Source organism: Heterocephalus glaber, unplaced genomic scaffold, assembly GCF_053883595.1.
Source record: "Heterocephalus glaber isolate CG9 unplaced genomic scaffold, H.glaber_assembly_v1.0 deba00001429, whole genome shotgun sequence".
Taxonomy (NCBI): Eukaryota; Metazoa; Chordata; class Mammalia; order Rodentia; family Bathyergidae; genus Heterocephalus; species Heterocephalus glaber.
The window spans coordinates 19,604,923-19,619,758 of NW_028258294.1; the positions used below are offsets into that span (position 1 = coordinate 19,604,923).

General features: G+C 37.1%; 1 long non-coding RNA gene across 1 annotated transcript in view; it reads right to left on the bottom strand.

Moving 5' to 3' along the window:
- Window positions 1–252: 252 nt before the first annotated feature.
- Window positions 253–14,836, bottom strand: part of LOC110347351 (uncharacterized) — a 132,826-nt gene continuing 118,242 nt past the window's right edge. Inside the window, exon 3 of the long non-coding RNA XR_002391929.2 lies at window positions 253–544. This is a non-coding gene — a long non-coding RNA (uncharacterized LOC110347351). The remainder of the gene's footprint in view (window positions 545–14,836) is intronic.

The following is a 14,836-nucleotide window of genomic DNA, read 5'->3' on the forward strand; positions in this document are numbered from 1 at the left end:
AAAGCAGACTAAATTATGCCAACCTCTGTGTAGGCAAGATGATATTTTACAAGCAGCAATCGTTTTACCATATTACTGTTTGGAAATAATCCTTTTCAAGAGCAGAATATATGTTTGCCTAATCATGGAGAGAGTACTACAGTCCACTGGCTGACGTGCTAAAATTAACTACAACCTCTACCTATTCCACATAGATCCTAAGCATGCTATAAGGCCAGGTTCAGTGACAGTCTTGCCAAATGAGTTGTGTTTTCCAAGTGCAAAAACATAAAAAAGCCACCTTTATAATTAGAAACACTAATCTTCTGTTCTTCCTGTACCACTTACTTGGATGTTCTGAGGCTCAGTTTCTCATCTCTAAAATGGAGTGATATTTATAGTTGGTCATTAATCTATTTTAAGGATTAAATAAGATTATTATGTGTAAAGCACTGAGTGCGGTGCTGGATACTTACAATTATTCAACAAATGTTAACTGCCCATTTCTTTCCTCCTTTTCTTCCTTCCTTCCTTGCAACAATCTCTGTCCAAGAACGTTGACCCACTAGGCAGAATTGAGAAGAAACAAACTCAAAATCAACAGACATAGCTTCACCATGCACTCATTTGTGGGATTGGAACAATCAGTCACATTCCTTAATTTCTCTGTCTGTAAACAATAGGAGTAATATCCATACTGTCCAGCACCTAATTAGAGGGACCATCTGTGGATCAAAACAAACAAACAAACAAACACACACCTGGGCAAGTGATACTTTTGAATAAATATCAAGGGACTGAGAAAATTGCTGATCATTGCTCTAATTACCTTTTAAATTGCCAGTCATTCCTCATTAAAATTATCTTGAGAGCAGCCCCCAAGAGTTAAAGTCTCTAGGATACACCATTTTATACTCCTGCTAGGATTCTATAAGCCTCCAATTTCTCCCTATCCTTCCTGACTCACTGTTTTTCGTTTTTGTTTCAACAATAGTCATCTTAATAGGTATAAGGAGCTATCTCCTTTTAATTTACATTTCCCTGATGATTAGTGTTGTCAAAGATCTGTTAACATATCTATTGACCTTTTGTATGTCTTCTTTGGAGAAATGCCTATTCAAGTCTTTCATTAATCTTTGAATTTTTAAGTTTTAAAATTTTTTGTAAGTTTCATTTTTTGATGCTAAATTGAAGGAGTTCTTTAAATCTTATATTGTGCATATTAACCTCTTATCAGATATAGTTTGCAAATATTTTCTTCCATTCTATCAGTTACCCTTTTTCTCTTTGTTATTTTCCTTGCAGTGCAGAAACTTTATGGTTTGATGTGATACAATTTACTGAGTTTTGCATTTGTTGCCTGTGCTTTGGTGTCATTTTCAGGAAGACTAATGCCAAGAAGTTTTTACCCTATGCTTTCTTTGAGTTTTAGAGTTTTGGGTTCTACATTTAAGTCTATAATTCATTTTGACCTGGATTGTGTTAAATAAAATGGTCTAGCTGCTATGGAAAACAGTAGGAGGTTCCTCAAATAGAAATATCATTTTATTCAGGAAGCACACTTTTGGGTATTTATCCAAAATAATTTAAATCAGGATCTCAAAGCTATGTTTTCAGTCCCATATTTATTGCAGCATTATTTAAAATAACCAAGGTGTGGAAAAAACCTACATGTTCATTACGGTGTAAACACTCAATGGAATAGAATTGGACCTCTAAAAAGAAGGATATCCTGCCATCTGCACCAACAGGTTGAAGCTTGAGAACACTATGATAAGAAAAAAAAAATCCAGCCTACTTCTATTTTTATATGGCTTAAGGGCCAAGAATATTTTTTACCTTTCTAAATGAATTTAAAAAGTCAAAATCATAATAATTTTTGACACATGAAAGTAGCACTCATTAATTAAAGTTTTATATATGGCTGCTTTTGTGCTACCAGGGTAAAGCTGAGTAATTGCAACAGGAACTATATGATCTACAGAATCTTAAATATTTACCATCTGGCCATTTATAAGGAAGGTTTGCCAACTCCTAGAGTAGAGGATAACTTGGTTCTCAAGGCAGTAAATATTACCTACAACTTTATTTTTTTATTATTGCCATCACATTCACGTAGCAACAGCTTTCTTGCTGCTGGTACTTCTTACCAGACTCAAAGATTTTGGCCTTGTTTTTTAAGGCACCATGTTGGGCACAATGGGTCTAGGATGCTAGGTAAACTCAGAATTTCTGCAGAGGCTCCCCTTATGAGAATGACTAGTCTGAGACAAGCTCTTTCTTGCTCTTGTTCGGTTTCACACTGTCATATTGAAAGTGTTCTCATACACATGGGATATCCACTGCACAGAGGAAAACTGATTTGAAGCTTTGAAAACAAAACAACAAATCATTCTATTTACCAACAATCCTTTGAAAGTGGACATTAAAATCTGTCTTTGGACAGAAAAACAGAATAATCTAACCTGTTTTAAAATAAAATTGTAAAATATGCATGGAGATCTTTTCTCAGTATAACTTGCTATCTTCATATGGGAAGCTACTATGATTTAGACCTCAGATGTCCCCCAAAGCCTCATGTGCCACATGCTTGGTTGTCAGCCCTTGGCACTATGGGAAGGTCATGAAACCTATGGAACCTTTAAGAAGTGGGGGCTGGTGGAAGGAGTTAGGTCCTTGGGGCTGGGCCCCTGAAGGATATATTGGTCAGTGTCTCTCTCTCCCTAACTGCTACTTCCTGGCCGTTATCAGGTGAGCACACTTCCTCCACTATACATTACTGCCGTAACGTACTGTCATCACAGGCCCAAAGAAACAGAGTAAAGCAACCATGGCCTGAAGTCTCTAAAACAATGAGCCAAAATAAAACTTTCATCCTTATAAATTGATTGTCTCAAGTATTTTGTTGCAGTGATAGAAAGCTAACTCAGGCCCTTAAATCCAATTATTTTTTCACCATGGAGCCCCAGTTTTCTCTCTACCACAAGAGAAAATGACTTTAACTTTCTACTCATCTCTCTCACCAATATCTTAAGATCTAAAATGTTTGGAGAAGTCTACAAGTCTGAAATGCTAAAGAACACATGACAGTTAACTAAAAAACGATTTGTAAAGTGGAAGTACAAAAATTTACTGCACACTAAACTACACAAGTCTGTTCTCCTGAGGTTACGCAGAGCTGGCTGAAGACACACCAAGAGGACCTCTTTCTTCTGCAAGGGATGACAAAAACTATTTTTTCAAGGTGGTTATCTTGAAAAACCCTTAAAAATTTACCTTGTGAAACATACTAAATCATATATAAGTAAATAAACCTGTTTTGGTGTTTCTTCTGAATGGTTCCAGGTCAAGGCCAGTCAACATAATTGTGTCTGGTTTGAGGGAATAGTCAGGAAACTGTGGGTGCTGGCCTAAATGGCAAGATCTCTATTGCTTTTGGCTCTCAACAAACATAACGGGTCCAGACATGTTGGCTAACCATAGTAAGGTGGCTTCCTACTAGCTCAGCCACTGTAAAAACTAAAGTGTCAGGAAAGGTTTAGTAACCCATACTCTTCTATGAGCCCTTTTTTCATGGACAAACATTTTTCTTTTTTTGTTGTTTTGGAAAGTTAATAAAAATTTTCAATTAAAAATATAATAAAATAAGTAAAAATTTAAAATCATTTATTAATGTAGGCATTTATTATAATAACCCTGTGAAATAAGTATGATTATTCTTGTAATAGTTCAATGACTTGGTGAAAGTCATGTAGTTATTTTATGGAAGAGCAAAATTCAAAGCCCAGTCTCAGGGACTATGAAATAAGGTAAAACTTTAATTTCTTTAGTTTTGTTTTTCATTCTGGAGACCAAACCCTGGCACTAAGCTGAATCCCCAACCATTTTAAAATTTTGATACAGCTCACTAAGATGCTAAATTCCAAGACAAGGATGTCCACTATCACCAGTCCTATTCAATGTACTTTTGGGAACATTAGCCAAAGCAATTAGACAAGAGAAAGAAATAAAAAGAATAAAGATAGGAAACAAAGAAGTGAAATTGTCATTATTTGCAGATGACATATATAGAAGACCCCAAGAACTCTACCAAAAGTCTTCTAGACTTAATAACCAAATTCAGTAAGGTAGCTGGATACAAGGTCAACACATAAAATCAATAGCTTTCCTCTACACAAACAACAGACTCACTGAGAGAGAAATGGGACAAACAATTCCTTTCACAATAGCATCCAAAAAACTGAAATTCCTACGAATCAACCTAACAAAAGAAATTAAAGACCTTTTCTCTGAAAACTACAGCACTCTGAAAAGAGAGATTGAAGAGGATATCAGAAAAAGGAAAGACATCCCTTGCTCCTGGGTAGGAAGAATCAACATAGTAAAAATGGCCATACTTCCAAAACTGCTATATAGATTCAATGCAATCCCAATTGAGATCCCACCAACATACTTCATGAACCTTGAGAAAACAATCCACAAATTCATTTGGAACCAGAAGAGACCTAGAATAGCAAAAGCAATTCTAGGCAACAGAGACATGGCAGGGGGTATCACAACCCCCAACTTGAAACTATGCTACAAAGCTACTGTGATAAAAACAGCATGGTACTAGCAAAGAAACAGACTAGAGGACCAGTGGAACAGATTAGAAGATACAGAACCAACTCTAGACACACTCACTCACCTCATCTTTGACAAAGGAGCCAAACACCCTCACTTCAGGAAAGATAGCCTCTTTAATAAATGGTGCTGGAAAAAATTGGGTTTCAACTTGCCAAAGATTAAAACTAGGCCTATATCTCTCACCATGCACTAAACTAAAATCTAAATGGATTGAAGATCTAATTATTAAAACAGAAACACTAAACCGGCTGGAAGAGAAGTTAGGTGGAACTCTTGAAGACATTGGTGTAGGAAAAGATTTCATGAACAAAACCTCAGTTTCCTGTGAACTAGCACAAACAAATGGCATCTCTTCTTATTAAAAAGTTTCTGCACAGCAAGAGAAACCACCAACAGTGTGAAGAGACAACCCACAATGTGGGAAAAAATCTTCACCTGCTCTTCCTCAGACAAAGGTCTACTATCTCGAATCTATAAAGAACTTAAAAAGATCAGACCTCCCAAATTTAAAGACCCAATCCAAAAATGGGCATCTGAAATGAACAGACATTTCTCAGAGAAGGTAGTAGAAATAGCAAATCAACATATAAGAAAATGTCCAACATCACTGGTCATTCGAGAGATGCAAATGAAAACAATGCTGAGATTGCACCTCACCCCAGAAAGAATGGCTTCTATCAAGAAATCAACCAATAACAAATGCTGACAGGGCTGTGGGGAAAAAGGAATCCTTTTCCACTGTTGGTGAGAGTGTAGACTGTTGAGGCCACTATGGAGATACCTCAAAGAACTAGCATTAGAGGTCCTATTTGACCCAGCTATTCCCCTGCTCGGGATCCTCCCCAAAGAATGGAAAGAATCATACCACAGCAATATATGTGCACCCATGTTTATAGTGGCACAGTTTGTCATAGCTACAACCTGGAAACAGCCCAGTTGCCCATCAATTGGAGACTGGATAAAGAAGATTTAAAAAAATAAAATAAAATGGAGTATTATTCAGCCATAAAGAATGAGAAATTAGAGACATTTATAGCTAAATGGATGCCCATTGAGGCCATACTCTTAAGTGAAATAAATAGGACACACATGTAAATACCGAATAGTTTCTCTGGTGTGAGAAACTGAAAGTTTAAATAAGGATTGAAATGTATAATAGATAATGTGAAATAGGAAGAAAATGTGCAAAGGGGAAGGGAAAGTGGAAGAGGTCGGGGAAAGGAAAGAAGGGAAAAGAAAAAAATATGAGAAAATGGAAAAATGGAAACAAAATCTTTGTAAATAGAGAGGGGTGGAGGGGTTAAAGGGAGGGCAGGGGAATGGGGAAAAATAAGAACCTAGGTATATTATGTAAAGGTACAAATCTCCAATGATGAATATCATTATAGTGAATACCTAAAATATGCTAATAAAATTAATTTTAAAAAAAGAACAAATAGCAGGCTTAGGCCAAATAACCTATCCCTGAATGTAATAAAAAATGTTAATTTCCTCAGACTGGTTTTGAATTTACAGTCCTCCTGCCTCAGCCTCCCAGAGCACAGGGACTAAAGGTGTGGGCTCCCATGCCTGGCTTTAAAGCTTCAATTTGAATCTGTTTACTTTTACTCTAGTAACTCTGAACTCTATTGTTAGAGTGCATAGGCACATAAACTTGGGAAATTCTCTGGGCTGTCTCCTCTCTTTGAAGATTCAAAGTGCATATTAGCCTGCTAATAGCTCTAGGCTTGTTGATTGCTTCTCTATAAATCTATTTTTGTTTAGCCCTTCATTCCTAAAATTAATTTTTCTGTAGACCCATATTCCTACCACTCTGGTCTTTCTTCACACAACTTTTAACAATCTGTAAAATGCACTTTGGGAAATATGGCACTGAATCATTCAGTTCCTGGGGTTGATGCTCTAGGTAATATTTGAAGTTAATTAGCAATATATTGGAGGAAGAAAAGGGAGAGGATGCAGAGAGGGAGAGTTGAGCAGGGAGAAGAGGTAGAAGCAGAGAACTGGAGAATCAGAGGAACAGCAGGAGGAGGAGCAGGAAAGGAGGAAGAGATGGAAAAAAGGAAAATGGTCAAACTGAATGAATTGTAAGATGGGGAAGAAGGGAAGGATACATTTTGACCAAAAATATTCTGCTGGAAGATCATTCATGGTTTGAGAATATACTAATATACTAATATAAATTAAGTTTGTAATATGCCAGTAGTTTTCAGAATTTTTTTAAAAAAGGCTTGGTGTCTTTTTCAAGCATCTTTCTGTATGTTTTGAGTCCTGGTGGAGAAACACCATGATTCAGATGCACTTTCCCCACCTCTCCTCTGGGGATCATAATATATTAGGTCATAAAAACCAAAGATATGGATAGAACCAATATCATAGAGTAAATGACAAGGGCCCCCAGAAATATCCAAGCCATGGTAGTTTAGAGGAGACTTATTTGGATATATGACTATGGAGGCCCATATAAGATCCCGGTCCTCAGAAACTGCTTCCTAGAGCTATACTTCCAGGGTTGAAACATGGACTCCATCATTCTTAGCTGTGTGTCCATAGGCACTTAACCTATCTGTGCCTACATTTTCTTGTCTCCAAGATTGTGATACCAAGAGAACTTGCCTCACAGAGCCAAGTGATGACCAAAATACTTAAAAGATTTCTGACACACAATATGCTTTATAAATGTCCACTATGACTATATTTAAAATTATTATTTTGAAATGAATCAGTAAAAAAAAAAAGGACACCCAAGAAACAGTAAATCCCTAGGAATGCTATGACAGTTCACAAAGCTAGGGGTGCATCACCTCTGAGGAACATCTCACATGTTTGTCCTGAACTGCATGCAGAAGAGGAGACAGTCTGGGAGGAATTCAGCATTTGTATGGCTGGAGAGAGCCAGGCCATTCTAGACCTGGGATTTGGCATCAGGTAGACAGTGACCAGAATGACCAGGTGTCTCAAGGAGTGTGGTCAGAGCTAAGAGCAGGATAACTTGAAAATAAGATGAAGGGAAATGAGCCAGGAAGAAATATTGAGCTGACAGTAGCCCAAAATATTGGAGTCACATATCGTGCCATGGACTATCAGTCCAATAGCACCACACTGGTCTCATCTAACTGCACCTGTGTAAGTAGAGCTGAAGGGAGAATGTGTAAGAAACAGGCCACTGCTGAAGGCACAAACTTGGAAGAGAATCAATTCTCTAAAGAGTACAGCATTAGTCTTGCTTTCATCTGAAATAACAAGAAATGTGTGCAATTAAATTGAAATTCTTGTTGGCAGGGGGTGGCTTATCGTTGTTTGTCCCACAGATGTGTTTGGAAATTGTTGACCAATTAAAATGTACAAAGTTAGCAATTTGGCTAGTCATTTCCCCAAAAATGTACACTGAATGTGCTGTAAATGAGCATGTTTTAGAAAGTTTAGTGAAGTATACAGATTCCAGTTACTGGTAATGACTCAAAATAAGGCAATAAAAATGCCACAGCTGAGTGTGGTTTTTACCCTTTACTTTTACTTCTTGATGTGGCTCACTGAAAACTGTAATTGAAATTACTGGTTGAGTTATGGCTGCCAAACCTTCCCTTTGTTAATGGGGAAAGAAGAGAGGCATGGAAACCTTGGGGAAAGGGAGGGAGTGTGCCGGCATGGGGGAGGCTGGTTTGAATGAGGAAGACAATTCGCTTGTTTCTGTATTCTTCATCATAATTAGTGGTGGGTAAATCCCTGAAGTTTCTTCACAATCTGTTTAATAAAAACTGATATTAGAGTCTAATATCTGCTTGTTCACACTGTAATTGCATTCTATTTCAAAATATCTCCACTTGAGTAATGTTACCAAACCTTGCATTGCAAAATTTACAATAATTATAAGAAAAATTTAGCTGCTTCTCTGTATCCACATGGGCCCATGTATCCAGAGAACAAATTAAAGAGAAATTCATCCCAGGGTATTTTAAAATAAATTACTAAAGAAAGCTGAAATAGAATGTTAAGAGGCTTTAAATAAAAAGCACCAAGTGTGTGTGTTGGGAGATACTTCCAGAAGGCTGCTCTAAAAAATGTCTGACCAGAGCATAAAAACCAATGTCTCCAAGTGTTATTTCCTTTAAGTCAGTGATTCTTAACTGGTCCTTATGATCCAGGGAGAGGTTGGTATTGGTTTATTTGGGATAGAGGCTGGGGATACCATAAGACATTCTGTGATGCAAAAGACAATCACCTACAACAAAGCCTTACTTATTCAGCCCAAAATGTCAATAGTGCCAAAGTTGGGAATTCTTACTTTATAGTAAGCAAAGTTTCTCCAAAATATTTTTCTAGCTGGAGAAAATAATTGCTAGTATATTGTCCAGATCCTTAATAGACTTTTTCCCCCTTTTAAATAGTATCAAATAAGACTATTATATAGAAACTGAAGGAAACATGTATGTACAGATTAATGAAGACTTACACAACCACCAATCCAGGTCAAGAAATAGAATACTATCAATTTAGAGCCCACCATCTGCCCCCAATACCCCTTGACAATTATGACCCCTTTTGTCCTCCTCATTCCCCTGAGTTGGTTCCTAAGTTATTTATTTATTTTTTGTAAATTACTACCTAAATGTTTACCCTTTCAACACTTTAGTTTTTATCTGCTTTTGAATTTTATATATATGGAGTCACACATGATGGTTTCTCCTGTGTGTCTTTCTTTACTCATCATCGTATTGGGTTCCACCCATGCATTTGACAGTAATACATTCACTGCCAGTGCTGTGTTTATTCTGTCATTTTATCATGATTTGTTCATTTTATCATCGTGCACATTTGGGTGGTTTTTAGTTTGGAATATTACAAATAATATAGCTGTGAACATTCTTGTAAATAGACTTTGATATGTCCATTAAACTATTTTGTTGGGTTTATAGTTAGGAGTGGAGCTTCTAGATAATAAACAAAGATCAACATTGGGAGGTAGTGTCAAATCCTTTCAAAAGTGATTATAAAATCTTATACTTCCATTTGTAGTCCTTGTGCGTACCATTTGTCTCACAATTTTTTTTCTAATTCTTGGTATTGCCAGTCTTTCTTTTTTTTTTTCAGTACATGTTTGCAGTACATAATGCTTATATTCATCCTGGGGAGTTGATATATGCACATAACACATCTTAATTATTTTTATTTTCCTTTCCTCTCCCCTGTCTCTCCTTCCTTGGTCTTCTTCCTATTTGCTAAAGAGCTATCTCCCTATATCTCTTGGTCCCTTTCCCATTTGCAAAAATCTGCCTGTTGCTTATTATTTGTCTTTCACTTTGCTCCTTGAATTATTTATACTTTGCATTTTTCATATAAAAGAAACCATGTGATATTTGAGCTTGCAGGTCTGATTTATTTCACTTAATATTATGATCTTACAGTGTATCAATTTTCCTATAAATGACTCAAGTTTATCCTTCATGGGAGAGAAGTACTCCATTGTGTATAAATACCACATAACCTTTATCCATTTATCTATTGATGGACATATAGGCTGCTTCCAAGATTTAGCTATTATGAGTTGTGCTTCTATAAACGTGGATATGCATGTGTCACTATAATATGATGTCTTTGACTCTTTTAGCAAGATACCTAGAGGGGAATAGCTGTATCCAATGGAATTTACATTTTCAGTTTTTTGAAGACTCTCCATACTAATTTCCATCGTGATTGTACTAGTTTACATTTCCACCCAACAATATACAAGGGTTCCTTTCTCACTTTGGCCTCACCAGCATGTTATATTTGATTTCTTGATGAAAGCCATTTTTTCTAGAGTACATTCTTTCTAGATGGAATCTCAGTGTTGCTTTAATTTGCATTTCTCTACTGCTCAAAGATACTGGATTTTTTTCATGTATTTATTGGTCATTTGTTTTTTTCTTCTGAGAAGTGTCTATTCATTTCAGTTGGCTAGGTCTTTTATTTCTGGGAGTCTAATTTTTTAAATTCTTTATATATTCTATACAATATAGAGTATATTGTCTTTTCTTAAAAAACCCCAAAAAGACTGATAAATCTGAACTAAAACTTTTACATTTATTTTTTGAGAGTTTCAGGATTAAACCTAGACCAGTTTTCTATATGGCCCAGTGGTAAATGAAGGTCAGTTTTACTCTGGAAGTATTCCAGGGAGGGGAAACTCACCATTCTGGAAGCTTTGTCTTGAAATCCAGCAGCCACAGAAGAGGGAAGTGCCTTGAATCAAACTATTATTTCTCAGGAGCAGGGCCATGGAGAAGGGACAAAAGAGTGCCTTTAAGTATGGCACAAGAACTAAATCTTAACCATCTCTGGTGTAGAAGGACAATTAAGATCAGGAGGTTTTCTAGAGTGGATCTGTGATCCTTAGCAAAACATGTCTCCAGAGACAAAAGCTATGATTGGCTCCCACTGCATTGCCAAGCAGAAAAATCAAACCAATAAGCAAAAAACCCAAATGGCTGCTTTTTGCCTCTTGAAAGAGAATGAAAGTGTTCTAACTACATTGTTTAGGGCTTAACCCTTTTAATGAATTACTCTGAATCTTTTATATCTAATTTATGATTGAAATGCTCTATAGGCTGTTGAGCAGCTCCCTGATGCTGTAGAAATGTTCCCAAAGCCATGTTTTACCTATTATTAGCATACAAACTGAAATGGTGTCCTGTAGGCAGGCACTTTGAAGTGCTTATTTGAGCTTCTGGAATGTGATCTTAGAACCAGGATCCCAGGTTAAAATATGGGTATCTGTCTTTTGGGATTTTTTTATAACCCGATCAAGGGGGTCACACAATCTCACTATATCCTGCTATCTAAAGGCAACAAAAGCCTGTAATATTTAGGAATCTTGGCTGTTTTAGAGTCTTGGGCTTTGGAAAGGAAAGAATTGGTTTAATTCTTTCTTCCCCCAGTTTTTGGGTTCCCTTAGATATAATAAGGCCTACATATTTTACCTCAAGGCTTCAAAGTGTGCCTTAGATCTAGAAATATTATAACCCCTGTCTACTAGAAAATTCAGCACAGCACATGTCTTGGCTAGAAAGCTCTTCTGAGGGGCCCCATAACAGCATACCATCTATATATTGCAAGACTGTGACTTGGGAAAAACTATAGTATTTCCTTTTATCAAATCAGGGTGTAGGGATGTCCTATTTTTCCTGATAAATAGTTGACAATTTAAAATAATTGAAGGACTTAGTTCTCATGTTTCTTAGACCTTCAAGAAAACATGCCTGAAAATGTCTTCTATTTAATCTATCTGATTGGCAGGTCAGTAGGGGTCTTGTATAGGAGCTTCTTGTGTTCCAGTAGGAACCAGTTATCCCCTTGGCTGCCTGTCTTTTGAGCTTCCAAAATTAAGATGTTTGTCTCTATATGTAGTAGTAGCTTGTAATACTACTTCTCTCTCATTAGAAATCAATGTTTGATTTAAGAGCAACATTACGTCTTTCTAATCTAGTCCATAGGTCTGAGTAAGTCCTCTAAAGTCCTCTAAGTGAGGAAAGATATTGTTGAAGCTGGGTAAAAAGACTCAATTTCAGGCAAATAAGGAAATAATTATGGGCAGGAAAAACAATTTGGCTGTATGACATCTCAGGGAAGTTAGAGGACCCCAGCATTTCTAAGAAATCTTCACAATGTGGCCAGCCACACACACACACACACACACACACACACACACACACACACACACACACACACACACCCCAGGTGCCTAAATTTGTGGCAGAAAGAAAAATCAAGGCAGTAGTTTGATTAGACATTAGGATCACAATATCTGAGAACTGAGACACCATTCTATACAAACCTCTCTGGGTGAACTGAGCTTGTCCCATGGGATTTATTCACAGAGCCTGAACAATAAATGAGAATTCTGTGAGGTAAAACAAAGAAAACGCTAAACATTTCCTCCTTGTATTTCCTCTGACATGAAAGGACAATACACTCATATTTGATATGAGAATGGAAAATGAAAAATGTGTGTCTGACATGCATCCTAGAACAATGTCCTGCTTGTGTGTGTGGCACCAAAGGGGACCAGACCCACATTTCTGTTGTCCTTTTTATCCATTACAGTATATTTTGTGGTCACAAGGATAGAGACATTTACTTTTCCATATACTACAAGGACAAAAAACAGACTGGACTACTGTGCAACAATTTAAGATATCACCAAAAAGCCCTTTTTTTCTTAGAGCAGTGCTTTTCAAATTGCCTGTGCACACACCATCTGGAGGTCTTGTTAGAAAATTAGCTACTGAGTTTCATCCTTAGTTTCTGATTCAGCAGGTCTGAATGGGACCTGAAAATCTGCATTTCCATCAAATTCCCAGGTGCTGCTGATGCTGCCAGCTGTAGGACTTCATTTGGACAACACTGGTACAGAGCAGTGTGATAAAGAGCCAAGAAATCCCAATGTTTCAATACTTCGGACAACTTTAAAACTGCTGATGTTTAGTGCCATCCCAAGAAATTCTGATTATATTGATAGGGGTTATGAGCTCACCATTGAGATTTGATAAATCTCCTCACATATGTAGTAAAGTTTGGGAACTATGATATACCTCTCACAACCTTTCCTGTAACTAACCTCTAGCAAAATTCTGATCAAATGACTGATGCCCTTGTTCCCTTATCCTTTTGTTTCACCTACCCAGTGAACATGTCACACTTGGATCAGTCATTATCTGCACTTTCCTCTCTTTTTGTTGCTGTGTCTTTCTGGAGAAAATAGTTTAATCATGTATACTCATGCATTGCCACACTATAAATTCACTGTCTATGGGTCAGCTGTGCCCTCAAATATTTCTAATTGTTATTACACAAGACCTGCTTCAGTTCATTTATTGTCACACTTTCTTTCTCATACATGGCCTCTTTTTCTTACTCTCTTATGTTAGCTTTTCATCACTGTGACCAAATACCTGAGAAAAACAACTTATAAGAAGACAGGTCTATTTTGTGTTGTGGTTTCAGAGACTTCAGTCCAGGGCTGGTTGACTGCATTGCTGTGGGTCTGTGGGAATGCAGAACATTAGGATGGAAGAATGTGGTAGAGCAAAGCTGTTCAGCTCATCTCATGGCATCTGGGAAACAGATAGTAAAGAAGAAGGAGGAGGAGGAGGGAGGGGGGAGGAAGGGAGGGAAGGAGAAGAGACACGTTGGGGGCTGGAGATCAGATATAGTCCCCAAGAGGACATCCCCATTGAGCATGTGCTCATGATCCACTCCTTTCAACTAGCATAACCTCCTAAATTTCTATTAACTCTCAAAAGTGCCATCAAATTATAATCTGATTAATGGATTAATCCACTAATGAAGTTAGAGCTCTCATGATGCAATTATGTTCTGAAAGCCCTACCACTGAACACACAAGCCTTTGGAGGCTCATTTTAGAGCTAACTCATAGCATCTTTCATCTCTCATAATATTTATTTCAAGTTCTCTTAACATCTTAAAATCCATCTCAGTAATGTTCAACATGGACATTTTGCTCCACAGAGGATGTTTGGAAATATGTGGAGAAATGAAATTTTTGTCACATTTAGGGGCAGATAGGTGTGCTCCTGACATCCAGTAACTAGAGGCACCAGGCATGTTGCTAAGCATCCTACAGTGTTTAGGAAGGCCTTCCAAATAAAAAAATATCCAGCTCAAACTACAGTGGGACATGGTTAAGAAACCCTAGTATCTCCACATCAGCTTACTTTAACTCTTAGCAGATGACCAGCATTTGACCTTCACAAAGAAAATAGAGTCTATAGCCCTTTCGCCTTCCACTCACATAAATAATCATATTCTTCACTATTAGGTTTAATTTCTGGAAACAACTGAGTTCTTTACAGCTATTACACAAGTACTCCCACTCCAATTTTCCTATCACTTCTGGAAGCTAAAATATCTAAAAATTAGTACTCATTCTTTTACCAATTTATTATTATATTCACTTGGAAAATATTACTTACTATGTGTTAGGTACTATGCAAAGTGCTAGTAATTTAAAGTCAAATAAAATGGACATAGTTCCTGCCTCAGTTGGTTTCCATTTTGGTAGAGGAGACACAAGTTAATTAGTTAGTCTCACACACAAAAATTAAACAAAGTGTGGTCAGTGCCAAGCAAGCCCCTCTCTAGTGAACTTGATCTATTGTCAGCAGTCAGAAGAAACCTCTGAGACAGTGTTGGTTTGAAATTGTTTCACTAGTCAGAGAGCAAAGTGCAAATG